Source organism: Stegodyphus dumicola, chromosome 7 (assembly GCF_044657685.1).
Source record: "Stegodyphus dumicola isolate Sdum_Otavi_A_Nest chromosome 7, ASM4465768v1".
NCBI classification, from domain to species: Eukaryota; Metazoa; Arthropoda; class Arachnida; order Araneae; family Eresidae; genus Stegodyphus; species Stegodyphus dumicola.
In genome coordinates this window covers 144,143,556-144,160,723 of record NC_140774.1, presented here as the reverse complement: position 1 = coordinate 144,160,723, position 17,168 = coordinate 144,143,556, and the positions used below count along the sequence as shown (strand labels likewise).

General features: G+C 33.1%; 2 long non-coding RNA genes across 2 annotated transcripts in view; both read left to right on the top strand.

The window, feature by feature from the left end:
• The window catches only part of LOC146996544 (uncharacterized), a 45,341-nt gene extending 42,547 nt beyond the window's left edge, over positions 1-2,794 (top strand). Inside the window, exon 3 of the long non-coding RNA XR_015041916.1 lies at positions 2,719-2,794. This is a non-coding gene — a long non-coding RNA (uncharacterized LOC146996544). The remainder of the gene's footprint in view (positions 1-2,718) is intronic.
• A 3,914-nt stretch (positions 2,795-6,708) lies between these two features.
• LOC118181139 (uncharacterized) lies at positions 6,709-17,168 on the top strand. Its single transcript, XR_004756830.1, has 4 exons — positions 6,709-6,864; positions 10,102-10,222; positions 11,780-11,837; positions 16,812-17,168. It is a non-coding gene; the product is annotated as an uncharacterized LOC118181139 (long non-coding RNA).

Sequence of the window (17,168 nt, the reverse complement as noted above, 5' to 3'; positions counted from 1 at the left end):
GAAAGAAATTTCCTTTCAAGTTGGGAAATGATTGCTTGCGTTATCTAATAATAGATGACAGCACCAGGTAATATATTCTGGATGCTTTGTGTAGGAATTGTTTTTATGATAGGATAACAGAAATTAACCAGGACTTAGAAGAGAAGGGCTAGCTCATAGAGCTTTTTCCCCTGAAGCAGAATAATGCTTATTCAATTTTAAAATAATAGATAAAATGTGCTACTCTTTTAACATAAAGTTCCGTGGTTTTTTTATTTTTATTTGCAGGTTTTTTTTATTTAATGCACGTTTATTTCTAATCATTTCTTTATTTGCATGTTAACTGAGAGAATTTTTATACTGCTTCTAAGATAACTATAATAGCAGCTATTTAAATATACTCAAAAAACAACTTTATATTGACATAGGCTTAAAGATATATGACATATATGGCACCATTTCTGCTAACCTACGTTTGATTTTTTGCCTAATTGTAAATTTTACATTGTTATAATTCTCTTCCGATTCAATATAATAGATATTTTTTTTAAATAATTTTGTAATTTATACTTATATCTATATTACAGTTAAATAAATGTATATAAGATTGTTACCTTAATTTTGACAAAATAGCTTTATTCAGAGTACCTAAAACAGTTATTTAATTTTTCAAAAGTGTGAGTAAAGGAAGCAGGTATTTTTATGCCAATTACTTTGATGTTTTATACTATTATATTTTATCTAGAATGCTAATATAACACAAAATCTAATCAATAATTAGTTACAAAGGATACAATAAGAATAACTTTAACAAGTACTTAACAAAATTAGTTTGTTAAATACTTGTTATTCTTGTTGGTACTATTTTGGTACTATTCATAATACGGCAGATATTATCGATTATCTCATAGAAGTCAGATGCTTTCTGATTTCCTGTGGGGTAGAGTATACCTTTTGCGGTACTTTTTGAAAATAATGTTTTCTCTGGAGCGACTTTTTGTCTCTCGTTTCCCTTGACCATTAAATAATTTGGTTTTAGTTTGTGACACAATTTGATTTTTTCTCAATCTCTATTTAAAAACCTCTTTAATAATATCAAAATTTAAAACAGTTACATCTTCTAAAACAAATCCTCTATCTAAAACGCGGTTTATCAGTAATTTGAGGCAGAGCGCGAAATGAGACCTCTGATTAAAACAAACTGCACATTTTGAAAAGAACCAACTTCAGTTTAGAGTCATAGTAGAGTTTTCAATCTATATGCATTTCGGCGAAACTGAGAACGCATATTTTTTCTACAGAATACAAATATTCCCCTCTTTCCTTCTTTAGAGTAAGAACATTACTTTGAATTCTTGGACTACACTAAAATTTAGAAAACACTAAAAAATAAAATAAACACCATTTCTTTAATTTGATAATACTAGGTAAAGATATTCCAAATTTTTCTTAATTTTTTTTCTTTCCAAAAATCATAGCTTTAAGATGAGAGAGCTCTTATGACAATGCAACGTGAAATATTTTCACTAGTCCACCTGATTTTTTCTTCTTTTTCAGTAATGCATTAATCTGCGTCTTTATAAAAATAGGCTTTAGACATTTTTCCAAATTCTCCGATTTTTGCTCCCCCACCCAAATTTCGCTATTTGAGATTTTAATTTCTGATACCAATTTCTGTCTAGACGTCGTCCACCTTCTTTGTCGCTGAACAAACATTCTAAAATTTTTCTTTTCTCTATTTTTCAATACTTTAATACAATGTAATACAATTTTCTAAGGATATTATTTTGTTCTTCAAATTATCAATGCATTCTTGTTTATCCTTAAACATTCAGAATAATCTACATTTTCATTTGTGAGTTTTATTTCAAAATCATTAAAATTTGATTTATTATTTTCATCATCAATTTCGATTTATTATTGTCATCATAATTTACTTTCGGCACAGCATTCCATTTCAACAGTTTCTTTTTGTGGCTATCCAAACAAGCGATTTTTCATATCATCTTCATAAACACTGCATAGAAAATGTTCGCTGCAGATTTTTCCGCTCATCACATTAATATAATCTTCTTTTTGACATTTGTGTATCCATTCTTTCGTCAAAAGCAAACTCTCATTTGGATCCTTTGGTCTCATGAAATAAAATATCTCATCCTTTCATACTTCTGTAAGTGCTACGGCACGTTACTGCAGCGCAAAAAGCCATATTACGTAAACGATACTTTACAATATAGAATTTAAAATAAAAACTGACTAAAATTACATATATATAAATTATTTTAAATATATACATTATTAGAAAACAGATATATATATAAATTAATTTGGGATATGTAACCTCTTGAAAATCGTCTCGCAGCTCAATGAAACTACTGTTTTAAAAGCGGGAAATCAGGACAGGTGGCATCACAGTGACGTCAGATTATTGCCTGTTACGTCCCCCCATTAGGCTCGCGTTGGCGAGGAGTCGAACAAAGAAATGAGCTAGCCCTTCTATTTATCCCTGGAAATTAACTAACTTGTATGATCTAAACCGACTGGAGCAAGGCTCAGGTCCTTTGATTAAAATCCAGGCAGAGGCCAACTAAGATGAACTCCAAAATATTTATTTTATTAGTTTAACTATGGATCATTAGTTTTATTTAATTTATTATTCTGATATTTATCTCTTTATATTTTAATTCTAATTGTTCTTTTCCTAATATATATATATATATATTTTTACTTTCTTAACAGCCTTCCAGAGAACTCCGGCATGTTTCTGGCGAGCAATTATAATTCCAACCAGAGGCCAAATAATATGAGCTCCAGTAATTTTATTACTGAACTATTTGCCATTAATTTAATTTATTAATCTTTTATATATCTCTTTACATCTTATTATAATTTTAATTATTCTTTATTACGTATTTTATTTTTTTATTTTTGATTACCTTTCTTAATGGTCCACAGGACTCTGGAGCTTTTAGTTTTTAGGAATTAAGCCCCTGTAGCCAGATGCATATACATTCATGCTTTTAACATGCAACATTAAAACTAACAGCAAACTGAAAACTTCATATTGCAATATAACATCCCGAAGAAGAATTAATTATTCAATTTTTTAATGAAATATATAAAAAATTGAAAGCATAAAAGGTATTCAAATATGTCTCTTCTTTTTTTTTTCTCTACTCAATAAAAATCAAGTTCTAGAAAAGGAAATATTTTAGTTTACTGAATGGTTACTTAGTTTATTACATTTGAGGCAAACACATCAAAGCTCTTTTTTGCTCTCTGTTAGCTATAAAGTCTGCTTGCCTCGGAATACAATAGTTTCACACTAAATTAAGCTAAATTTTATATTGTATGCATTCAAAATTGTGTCTTTTCCATTAAAAATAATCTTGAATATCCTGTAGCATAACGTTTGGAATGCATTTTGAGATAAATTTATTTATCAGTAACTCGGGCAAAGCATAAAATAATCAACAGAACTTACAATTTTACAGGCATGTTTAATTAACTCTATGAGAACTTTGATAGATGGATGTGATCATAATATCAGCGGTGTAACAAATTTTGAATTATCAAAGTAGTTCAAAGATTAAACTAAATATAGGGAACTCTCTCATGGCGACCCTTCACTATCTCTGCATTCTGGATTATTTGGACTACTACAAAGCACATAAGGGCTAATTATCTAAAGGAGGAGATGCCTTCGTGGAGGACTTTCTGAAGCAAACTGGGTCATATTCATGTTACAGGTATGGAGAAACCACGAAAATATCTTTGCAACCAACCTTTCTTCGAGATTAAAAACCGAGTCGAAATATCAATGTTCAGCGACTTTACCGCTTAGGATCTGGTGAACTCAACTGACGGATGATTTTAGAACAGGATAACTTCTAAAGGAAACTTTTCCCTACTTACTGGATTGTTTTTTTCCTTCCCTGCTTTTATATATTTTATTGTCTTAGTACACCTGCTTTTAAGTTACAGTATTATCTGTTTCTTCTGCATTTTTTTAACTTTATCTTTCTGTTTAAATTTAAGAAAAAATTTTAAAAACAATGTTTTATCGATTTTTCAATTGGAAATCCATAGTACTTCATTTGTCTAATCAAAAGTCGGCGCAGCCCAGCCAGCCTAACTAGCAATTTTTGGTTTTTCGACAATTAGGAAATGCGTCCAGACCACCCACAAATGAGGACGACTAGAGTCCCCATTTCATTTACGGTATATGAATCTAAATAAAAATGTTTAAAAATGAAATGTAAAGCTTTATTTATGCAGAGTCATTTAAAAAAACAGCGTTATTACTGAACTCGAATCTTGAATAAAGTAATATATAAAAATTAATAAGATTAACTACTAAAAGAAATTATAAGTGCTTAAGAATAAAGAAATTATAAGGCACTTGAAGAAATTCTGCAACGGAGGGAGAGCTCCTCCCTTCGTTGCAGAATTTATTTGCTCCTGATGAAGAGGGACCTATACATGGTGGCCCTCGAAATCAATAGAGTCTTGATTTAAATCTACGCCAAACACAAGGTTGTTGCTTCATGTAATTGTTTGTTTCATTTTGGCATCTTTATCTGCTCTCTTGATAAATTTGGTATATTTTAAGACTTCCGGTAGAAACATTTGATAAGAAATCAAAATAAATTAAGTTCCTCCTCCCCCCTGAATTTTCAAGAAACCACTTTTATCGAATCGGTGTTAATCGACATTACGATGAGCGAGGTGTCAGCGTGTTTGTTAAATTGCCAAAAATATGCAAATTTCTAAAATCAAATCCTTACGTCTATATTAATTTAGAAAAACAATAACATAACCAAACACCAATAAGACATTTTTCGTTTTCTTCAAAATTTTCATTATATTACGAATTTTTATTAAATGAAATAGCTGTTTATAATAAGATTCATATTTTAATTGTTACGTTTAAATATAAAAATGGACTTAAATTAAAAATTTCTAAAGCTTCCAAAACTCATTATTTTTTTATTCTCAGTAACATATTCAACATAGCATTTGATAACTAATTAATATCTAAAAAGTGTTATGTTTGGATTTTATTTTAAGTTGAATATATGTTCTAGTTTAGAAGGTTTCGTTATGAATTGAATAGTTATTTTAGGTTTGGATCTTTACACTCTTTATCTTTTCCGTCCCCCCCCCAAGAATGCAAATTAATTCAAGTGTATTTTAGGTGAAGTTTTCAGATTGTAAGACAAAGCGTGTTTTGCCTCTCAAGGCCACATTACTAGGTTGCTAAATAAAGTAATGTCTGTCAGTCTTCGGCCCTGCATTATAATTGCTGATAGTTGATATCCACGCCTGTTAAGTTTTGAGCCAACTTCGTGTTAACTCATTTTTGTAGCCTCGGCTACTAGTTTATTTGAATTTAAATTTCATATCTTAACTTAGTATCTTTTACATTCTTCTCAAGTTTTAGTTGTTTCTTAGCGATAATTCACTGCTATTCTTATAGATTATGATTGCCAAGAAGTTTATGATTGCCAAGAAGTTTTCTAAACTTCTTGGCAATCATAATCTATAAGAATAGCAGTATTCTTCCACTAATAAAACTAATAGTACTAAATACAAGAATAAATAGCAATAATTGATAGATCTTTTTATCCCTTTTGTTTCTTTCGAAATCTCAATGTTTTATTTATTAAAAAGTATTTCATTACTATTGCAACTCTTAATATTTAATCAATAAATCCAAACTAACTCTAATAACTAGAAAACACGTAGTCCTATCAGCGGCTAAGAGGTCAAATTGCTATGCACTGGTAATTCGATTCGGGTTCATATTCCAACGAACGGAAGGACTACATGAGAGTTTTTGTTATTTTGCCATGTGTAACATAAATACGAGCCAGTTTCCCTTAAAATATCCTCCGCGAAGACATCTTCTTTCCATAAGCCAATAGCCCTTAAAATGTTTTGTCTTAATCGTTAACCTAACTTAATTAGTTATTTTATGAAATTAGCAACAAATATAAAAGTGTCAAATCAAATTAAATCAATGAAAAGTACAAAAGAAGGAAAAGACAACCTTTAAAATTTCCTATTCAATCCGCTTTAAATGCAAGTAAACACTTAAAAGAATTTTCTTAATACATAATTTAATAAATGTATCAATATAAAATTTAGAATAGTGATTTATCAACACTTTAAATGCATTTGATTGAAAATTCAAATAATTGATTTCCTTAAAACTTTTCTCAATAACTGTTAGTTGAATTACTTAGTTGAAAAGTTAACTAGTTTCCAGTTTTCAGTTCAGATTTACTTTTCTGGTGAACATCTAATGAACATCATCTAATGACTGTTTTTAAATCTAATTTTTTGCTCTACGTATTCTTCTACATACTTTTTTGTATTTCTTATTAATTAATATAAGGAGAATAAATGTGGTTAACAAGCCAAAGTGGTTCAATAACCAGGTAAACTTAGGGTTTTTTAATTGCAACTTATTCTCCATATGTCCAATATATAAGTAGATGGCATGATTGAGCTGTTTTATTTCATAAGGTGAATCAATCGAAAGTCATCGATCTATGGTTCACTATCATTTTGCTTAGAAGCACGCACAGTTGAGTAAATAAAAGTCGTCTTCATCTGTCTTTTACTATTTGCTAATGGCTTTGAGAATTGCGCGGCAATTTTTTTCCTGCACTTTCGAATGCTTATTTTCCTCCAGTAGCAAATAGGGCATTCTGCAGCTGAGTAAAGAGCTGCTGTCCGTGACATTATCTCAAAACAGAAACAGCACGCAAAGACAAACAGCATTTTGATTCTCCCACAATTTTAGTCTGGTGAAAAGCATTATGAAGGAAATTCTGCTTTGCTGCTTTCTAGCGGTCTTGTTTTGGACTTCTGCGTGTAGTAAGTTAGTCTTTTTTAAATAGGCTTTTGTTACGGCCATGGTGACTTTGAGACTCCAGCTGAATTTATTTGCCTTTACATCTGTCCAACAATTTTAACTTTCAAAAGCCAACCACTTAATCCAAGGTTTAAAGAGTTGAATTTTTATAGTAGTTTTCTCCTATACATAGTAGTTACTCAGCCGCAAATTGCATTCGAACACCCGACGAATACTCTACTGCTTGTTGCGGTTTTTTTTTTTTTTTTTTTGTATGTGTGTGTGTGTATCACTTTAGATTTACATTGGCATTATAATGCTTGAGAATATTGCCTTTTTCAGGACCCATTAAAATTTCAGATTCAACTTTTATAGTTCTTTATATTCGTTGCTTTCCTTTCTTTACAGTTAAAGCCTAGCTATTGTTCTTTTTCGGTTCCCTGATCAGTCTGTATTAATTTTTGATCAGTAAATTTATTAGTAATTTGCTGCTTAACATTCGAAGAAACTGAAACGGAAATTGTGCTCATGGGCTGAAGAAAAATGGTATCATTTTCTGATAGTTATGGGAAAAAATGTAGGTTAAATTTATAAAAAATTGTTCATCCTTCCCACGGATTCTTGTGATATAGGGTTATTATACTCAGCTTAACAACTTAGACTGTCTATCCCTAGCGAAAGCTCAGTTGATTTCTCACATTTCCAGTGTACGGTGCCACCTTTTCTGAATGCGCATTTATTGAAATAAAGTACTGGCGTAAAATTTAGTTATTTTCTAATAATGGGCGTTTAGCTAGGTAAAAAGTTTCCTTTCGCTAGATATTTTTTTCTAAAATTTTTCATTTAGTGGTAAAAGTAAGGTAAGTAAACAATTTTCGTAAAAATACTATTGAGTAATATGTAAACACTTAACGTGATGAAAATATTAAATAAATTTATAATCTAATTAACAGAGATTTATTTAATGGAAACTCATTTAATGCATACATTTTATTAAATTGATTTTGGTTACTATAAAAATGTTTGTCGTCGATGGATCTTTTGGTCACCGCAGGATTAGCTGCGAATAACGTGGCTAACTAAATGGTAGTTACTATCACTAAACACAAGTCTTCGAGAATTTACGTTTAAACATTAAAAATACGTCTCGAAAATACACTAAAAGCCGCTATTATATTTTAATAAAGTTTTCCTTTAAATGTTTTAACTTTCACTCCATTCTATCCTGTTCCTCCATTCTATATACTTTCAACACTTAAATGTAATTTTATGTGCTTAAATTCATATAAAATAGTTATTTAAACAAAACAGTATTAATATAATCAATTAGTAGATTACGATCTTTCTTTGCAATACGAATCTTCGCTCAAGAAATGTCAAAACTGAAGAGGACTGATGATACAACTGCAAAATACCATAGTTTTTTGTAATGTTATACAACAAGAATGAAACATTTTGTAATAGATTTTATATTAAATTATTTTATGGTAGTATGTCATAAAATTATTAAATCACATGTAACTTTCATGCTCATTATATATGCAAATTTATTAGGTTTTTTTTCAAAATTTCTAAGTAATGCAATTAATCTCCTAATTTTTAAAATTGTCATAAACCTCTAAAACATTTTCAAAATACTTAAAGCAAAAATGTACATTTATTTTAAGTAAGCAACTCAAACCCGTGTTATTAAAAATAAACATTATGCTTGTAAGCATTATACAAGTTAAGAACATGAATAAACAAGAGTGTAAGTGTACGATATACATATGTGTGAACGAATTATAGTTAGAGAACATAAACATAGTTAGTTAACATGCCTAAATAAGTGCTAATAATAATGTCTAAGTAAGTGCCATTTGTATCAAAGTGCAATAAAAAACATTATATGAAAGCTTAAAGTTTCACGAAAGCTAAGGTTCCACGGCTGAATATGTTTACACCAATAGTTTATGCCCTTTCTTTAAGTTTATAAATTTACTGATGTGGTTTTACAAATTCAGTGACGTGTATATGTCCGGGACTTATTTATTATGTTTTAGATTAATTAATATTTTTTTCATTTATTAGTGAAATTTAAAAATTACATTACTATTTGCATATATAGTTGGTGTATGCAATTTTATAGTTTATTTTTGCGCTTTTGTTTCGATTACAAATACTGTGAAAAGCAATGTAATACATATAAGTAAATATTGATTTTATTTTGCGCTTATTACATTTTTATCAAGCATGCTGTACTATTCGCACCAGACTGCTTCTAAAACTTTTAGGTAGGCCTTAAGAAGACGTAGTACAACCCTGATCTAAAATGATGGGGAAATCCTTAAGTCTCGGATGAAGCTTCAGTTCGGATTTTAAGCCTGAAATTATAAGCTCTTTCTCTTCACATATAACTGACTCGTCTAACTTTTAGCTAGAAATCAGCAAATAACTTCTACTTTAATATTAGGCTTAGTTAATTTTTCCCTTGAGCCACCATTAGCTGAGTGGATAAGATTATGAATGGCTGAGCAATTGTAATTCGACCACGTTCAAATCCTGGCAAAAAGGATAACTGCAGGAATTGTCGTAGATTTGCCCACATGTGATACAAATACAAGTTAGGTTCATTCGAAAGCAACTAAATCATTGCTTTGCCTTGAGCTCTTATTTTACCATAGTCGAGAAATTCTAGAGTCACCATTCTGTGAAGATATACGTTAACGAAAGGATAAAGATGGCATACCTTTTTTACACCCATTTCTTTAATTAGATTAGAAAATATATTAGTTTAATACGCAAGACAAAAACAAAAAGTAATCAGAGGCGGAAATCCACGTCAGTATCATGGATGATAGTGCGCAGAAAGTCAGCCGATATTGCGCGATAGGAGCGAGGTCAGTTCGAAGCTTCGCTAACTACAAAAAAGGAACTATTGATGGTCACTTTCTCAAATTCTATATCCCACTAGCTAGGATCTGGCTGCTGCTACTTAAGATATCTCCTCAGCTTTGTTCATTAACCAGCCTTCCTCAATCCATCACTCTCTTTAAGCTATTAGCCATTGCTTGCTTTGTTGAGTTCAACTAAACAAACATAATTTCTCCCTTAATCTTCCACATGAATACGAATTCTTGGGCTAAGCCTTTTATAACTACCCAGTATAATGTACAAAAATTCGTTGCTGGTGGCGATTTACGAACATGTAAATTTTCAGCATTTAAAAATTAAAAAAGTAAACTATTTCCACGAAGTAAGATTGTCTTATATTCCATTAGGTGCAGCAGTTTTAGAACAGGAAGGAATTGTGAGTGACGAAGACCCAAGAACTTATCTTCATGGACGACAGTATACATTTGAGGATTTGTTTATAACCCGATATTACCGTTGATGCAAAATGTGAGCATTACATTTGTTATAGCCAGGCATTAAAATCTAAAAAAAATAATTGAAATAAATGTCTATTAATACCACAGACATTTTCATGGTAAACGCAGCTCGCGATACTATGAAGTCAGTATCAATGCTGAAATGAGGCATTATTATAAGTTGATTCGAGATATTGTATTTTTCAAACATTTTCCTATGCAATTAATTATAAATGATACTTTAGAAAGCTGGAAACTGACTAAGTTCGCTCATCTAGTGAAATGTTTTATGTGTGCTTCGTTGGCTACAAGATATACCTCCAGGCAATAACAGAATTTAGTCCACACCTTTTGTAGCATTCTCCTGTCTATGCTCTCTGCTAGGGCTGTTCTTAGTGCAGCGCGTAAAAGTACGCGGGCGACGAAAATCAGGGATGGCCGGACTTCCGCATACCACGTCTAAATATTTTAAATTCATTTGTAAATACTTGTCTTAAACGCATTGCTTGGTGCTGCATAATGACTACAGTGATATTCGCATTGGCTGATTCCTACCAAATCCTAATGGAATGTGATAGACATTGTATATTGCTCGCGAAAGCTCTAAAGCAGAGGTTCTCAACCTTTTGACAAACACGTACCACTTAAAATTGAAAACTTTAGTACCATCACTACATTTTACAATGATTATTTTTCTATTGCGCAATAGAAATATTAAATATATATTTTGCCATTTGCGCAACCTATTGGCTATTTGTATTATAAAAAATATTAGATTAAAAATCAGTTAACATTTTAATTATCAAAATTTAAGTTATAATACTTTAATTCTAAAATTTTGTGTTAAATTTGAGCCTGTATAAGAAAGATCAATTTCTTTATGTCTGGTCTTACTTTACTTAATTTAAACCGTAAATTAGGATCCACTTTCAATTTTGTTCTGTATTTTTATTTCAAATATAACATGGAAGAAAATCCTTGTTTACATAAATAGATTACTCAAAAAGCAATACAAATCTAATAGCTTTATTAAAATGCCTTTAAATTCTTTTTTTTTTTTTTTTTTTTTAGGTTCAGCCAAAAGTTAACATGTGTATTAATTTTGAAATCTTCAGTTAGTTCGATCACAGGAAATTGCTATCAATTGTTCTTTTCCTTCAAGAGATTTTTTGAATTTAATAGTTAAAAAACGTTGTTTCTTTTCGTACCACCGGTTGAGAATGGCTGCTCTAAAGCATTCACAAGCCAGCAGATATACGGTTCTATCATTCTGCTGATAAATGGAGGAAAATCGAATAAACAAGCTGCGTTTATCAGTCCTGCAGTAAAGCTTGATTTTTAAAATGTTTAGCTCTTATAACGTATACGTTTTATTTGGTTAAAGGATTTTTTTGGACACGAGGCGCAGAGAAGCTTACATTAGAGCTGTACTTAATGATTTAAAATTGTAGTTTGTTTATTTATGTTGATGTATTCAGACATATGAAGCAGAAAGGAATCATAATCTGTATTTTACATTTTTACTCATTTGTTATAAAATTCTACTATTATGTACATTTTATTCTATTTATTATGTTTTTATGCATAGATAAAAGGATGAGCTGTGGAAAACGACGACAGAAATGATAATTTTGATATTTTTCAATGTAAGTATTCTCTTCATTTGGTATTTTGGAGTTAGTGTGCTAGACAGTTATTTTATGTATTATGTAGAATATACATAATTCCAAAAAAAAGGTTACAGACATCAGAATCTGAAAAGCAATTATTATGAAGGAAATAATTTATCCCAGAGTTGAAGACAGTCTGCACTACTTGTCTAGGCGTGGTTGTGCGGGTAAATGGAATTCGCAGACGCATGAAAGTTCGCAGACGCATGAGAAAGTTTTCAGACGCATGAGAGCGATTGAAATGGCAAGACATTAAAAAAATGGTCTCCCTTAGAGGTGAAAGCCGTGATTCGTTATCTTAATCGAATATCTGGAACCTGGCCATACCATTACTGCCATTCGCTATTACACCACTTTGACAGGGTTACGTGAAGCTATCCAACGCAAGCGCCCCGACATGTTGAGTGATGGGGATCATCCTCCTGCATGGCAATGCCCAGCGCGATACTTCTCTCCAAACTTAGATACCCGGCCCGATACTGCTGCAAAAGTGAAAAGTCTGGAGTCAGCCCATATAGCCTAGATTTAGCACAGAGTGACTATTTCCTCTTTCCAAAATTGAAGGAACAATTATCTGGAATGAGGTTTTCTTCAGACAAGGATGTGAAAGCAGCTACCAAGAACTGGCTAAACGGACAGGAACGAGATTTCTTTCAAGTCGGGTTAAACAAGTTAATCCTGCGCTCAGATAAGTGCCTAAATAGCTTTGGTGATTATGCGGAAAAATGATAGAAAAGTATGCCTCGTAATTCCCTTGTGTATTTTCTGTCTATTATTAATAAATATTTTTATTACCCTTGTAACCTTTTTTTGCGGGGATCCACTCTCGTAAATACTGTAGCAAAACAAAACCGAAATTATTTGTTTGAAACAACGCTATAAGAATTTTGAGCCATAAGTTTATTTCGCAGTAGAAAATATGAAAATTCAACTGTGTCTACACAGGTATTCGAACTCCGGACCTTCAGTCTTTCTAATTACACCATGAAGGATTGTGGTAAAGAAGGAGAACCTTACAATTATCCTTACAACATTAATGTCATTGTATGCAATATTTCAAACCCCTAGATACAAACATCAGTTTTTAATTTACAACGTACTTTCAGGAATTAAAATAGTATCATACAAATACTGGTTTAAGAAAAACGTATATACACTGGTGTGCAAAAATTAAGGACGAGACGGTTTTTTCAATATAACTTTGTACAAAAGCTTTCCAAATCAACAGATTTAATACCGTAAGATCCCCAATACGTAAGGACATGAGTAATGTAAGCAACACTTACTAAAAGAGAAATCAGAGGGATAAAAAGAAGCTTTATTGAAAAAGTAGCATGGAGCGCAATGCGACTGAAGGCCGAAACATCCCTGTGATGGGTGTCCAGCAAGAAACATCCGGTCTTTAATAGGGGATATGTTCTCCCCTGACTGCTAGGCAGGTTTCACAGCGTCTGCGCATGCTGAGAATGAGGGTGTCAATGAGTTGTTGAGGCATTGCTGCCCATTCGTCTTGCAGCGCCAATCGAAGCTCCGGAATCGTTACTGGTGGTAAGGTAAGAGCTGCCAAGCGTCTGCCTAGAAAATCGCATACATGCTCGATGGAATTGAGATCCGGAGATCGTGCCGTCCAATCCATACGTTCAATATCCTCACTCTCTAAGAGCTGTTCGGCAGCTACTGTGCGATGATATGGTGCATTGTCGTCCATGAAAAGGAACTGCGGACCCATAGCGCCTCTAAAAAGACGCACATATGGAAGAAGAATCTCGTTACAATAACGGGTCACGTTGACTGAACCTGCGTCGAAGATGTGAAGGTCTGTACGACTACCAAGCATGATGCCTTCCCAAACGAGAACACCGCCACCTACATACCTGTCCCTTTCAATATATATATTTTCAAGTTATCACACGATTTCTTAAAACCGATTCTTGCAATAAAGTCATTGAGACTGCGTAACATGACAACGATGTCTTCATTGATTTTGTTATTGCAAAACATCAGTCAGTTTTAAAAAGAAACGAATATTTTCCTCAGATTATCATGGTCGTAAGATCCAACTGTTAGTCACATAGGATTCTGAAATATTGCCTTTTTGTCTTATTATTCCTGAATTTATTCAATTTTTAGACATTGGAAGGAGATGGAAAAATACTGAAGAGACAATGGCGATTCAGACTTTATAAAATGTAAATGCGTGACACTGAAAGGATCATAGACACTGGAAAGAGACGGAAAAATGCTGAAATGAGACAATGGCAATTCAAATTTTATAAAATGTAAATGCATCACCAATGAACACACATACATTGTTACACTTGATAGAAAATTATTAATAAAAGGTATTCGTTAATAAGATGGCTAGTTGAAGATATCAGCAGTTTTTTATGTCATATGCAAAATGCAACATCAGTCGAATAAATAGTATCCAAAGGCTGTCTTGTCCAAACTATATATGAATTCGTCTGACCCTCTTTGAATCAGACTACCTTGATAAATACAAAGCTTGAAGCCATAGCGTGAGTGAAAATCTCATTATTACAACGCTCGGCATCTGGAAAAGGCCTAGACATTAAATCCATCTAACGCTACAATCTTTTACATATGAAGTGTTTGTTTTCATACGTTATGTTTGAGTATAAAATAACTTATAATTTTTTTTCAAATGAATCACCTTCCATCGAATTGATAACAAAAAGACTGGAAAGAGAAAACATTCATGTAGGGAATGGCACCTGAGTTTGCCAAACTCCGTCTGAAGCATGTAACAAAGAATTTTTAAGAAGGCTAAAAGATTCTATGGTGAAGCTGTTTTACATGTTAAGACAGATAATGACTGTCTTTTGCCGTTTGTCATTGTGTTGATTTAATTCGGTTCTTTATCACTCGTATCACCGATTTCAATTAGGCACTGTTCAGTATTGTATATAAGACATAATTGCGATTAGTACAATATTTTACTATAAGGTCTAATGAAGTAAAGATAAAGCTTCATAAAATATATGCAATTTTGCTGAGTAACTTAAATAACCTGAATGAGTAATTTTTATATGCTCTGCCACTCAATCAAATAACGAAATGAGTTCAACAATTCGAAAAGCATTGAGTGAAATACGTAATTATATACACTGGTGTGCAAAAATTAAGGACGAAGTCGAAAAATTAGCATATCAGCTGAACGAAGAGGCAGAGCGGACAGAAAGACCAATCAGGAGATTAAGTAAGGTGATGTACGGTAGCACATGCGCAGATATGCAGGTAGACGTAATGGGGGAGTGTCTGAGTAGTATAAAGCATGTTGTCGGTGTAAGATCAGTATTTCTGGCAAAGAGATTGCACGCCGTATAGCAGTTAAAATCACACCCAGTTGCTGCCTCAGCGAGAAATGGCGAATAATCAATCTGTTAGACGACATCTGGATGCTTTTACCCGAGGTCGAATCATTGAGAAGTTGGAGGAAGGCCAAAGTGTGACAAGTGTGGCTGAAGAGTTCGGAATTGCTCACAGCATCGTTTCACGACTTTGCAGACAATTTCAAACTACAGGAACAGCTATCCGGGGGTTTAGTAGTGGTCGTCCATGAGGAACCACACCAGCAGATGACCGGTATATTGCCTTACAGGCCAGAAGAAACAGGCGGTAGACGGCGGGAGAAATCGCTAGACACACGACACAGGCGACTGGACGACCGATATCGCGTTTTACCGTGGCCAGAAGACTGCACGGTGGTGGTCTGTTTGCACGACGCCCTGTACGGTGTGTACTTCTAACGCCTGCCCATCGGAGAATGCGTTCTCTGTGGTGCCGGGAACACCGGAATTGGAGAGACAATGAATGGGGACGAGTACTCTTTACAGATGAGAGCAGATTCAGTCTGAGTAGCGATTCTCATCGCATACTCATCTGGAGAGAGCGGGTAAGCCGCAATCATCCCTCGAACATCATTGAAAGGGACAGGTATGGAGGTGGCGGTGTTCTCGTTTGGGGAGGCATCATGCTTGGTAGTCGTACAGACCTTCACATCTTCGACGCAGGTTCAGTCAACGTGACCCGTTACTGTAACGAGATTCTTCTTCCATATGTGCGTCTTTTTAGAGGAGCTATGGGTCCGCAGTTCCTTTTCATGGACGACAATGCACCATGTCATCGCACAGTAGCTGCCGAACAGCTCTTAGAGAGTGAGGATATTGAACGTATGAATTGGCCGGCACGATCTTCGGATCTCAATCCCATCGAGCATGAATGGGATTTTCTAGGCAGACGCTTGGCAGCTCGTACCTTACCACCAGTAACGATTCCGGAGCTTCGATTGGCGCTGCAAGACGAATGGGCAGCAATACCTCAACAACTCATTGAGACCCTCATTCTCAGCATGGACAGACGTTGTGAAACCTGCCTAGCAGTCAGGGGAGATCATATCCCCTATTAAATACCGGATGTTTCTTGCTGGACACCCATCACAGGGATGTTTCGGCCTTCAGTCGCATTGCGCTCCATGCTACTTTTTCAATAAAGCTTCTTTTTATCCCTCTGATTTCTCTTTTAGTAAGTGTTGCTTACATTACTTATGTTCTTACGTGTTGGGGATCTTACGGTATTAAATCTGTTGATTTGGAAAGCTTTTGCACAAAGTTATATTGAAAAAACCGTCTCGTCCTTAATTTTTGCACACCAGTGTATTTTAATTGCAACATTTTAATTTTTTACTTTAAGAAATCCTTTTAATAGCAAAGTATTTCCATTAACCTGTGCAAAATTCCCCAAGAAATATCAGTTAAAAAAGTTGTGAGATTCCACTCCATCTCGAGCTGGATGCTTTCACTCGTTCACGTTTACCTCTCGCAATACCAAAAAAAAATATTTTCTTTTTTTGTATGATTTGCCTCATATTGTAAATTTTAATCTGTTTGTTTGTTTCGAAGCTTTTTGAATTTAAGTGTATTTTAATAGGTGTACGAAACTACTGTGAAGAATTATGGACAGTCAACGTGTATTCAGTGAGATATAAAAGAAATTTTCAAATTATCCTAAAGTCTCAAGAGCTGGTGTTTCGGTGAAACAATTCTTGATTCTGTGTGTAGCACAAAGAATAAAATGCTCAATTTTTATCTAAAATATTTGTAAAGGCTTATTTATTACCATAAATTTATGCTTTGTAATGTTAAGCATGTTTAAATGTATGTGAATGTTTTATGCGAATAATATTCCCATATGCATGATAACAAAATTCATCTGATCTACACAAATGATTTGACAGTGTATCTATTTATGAAAAGCGTATTAATAAAATGAAAAGTATTAAAATTA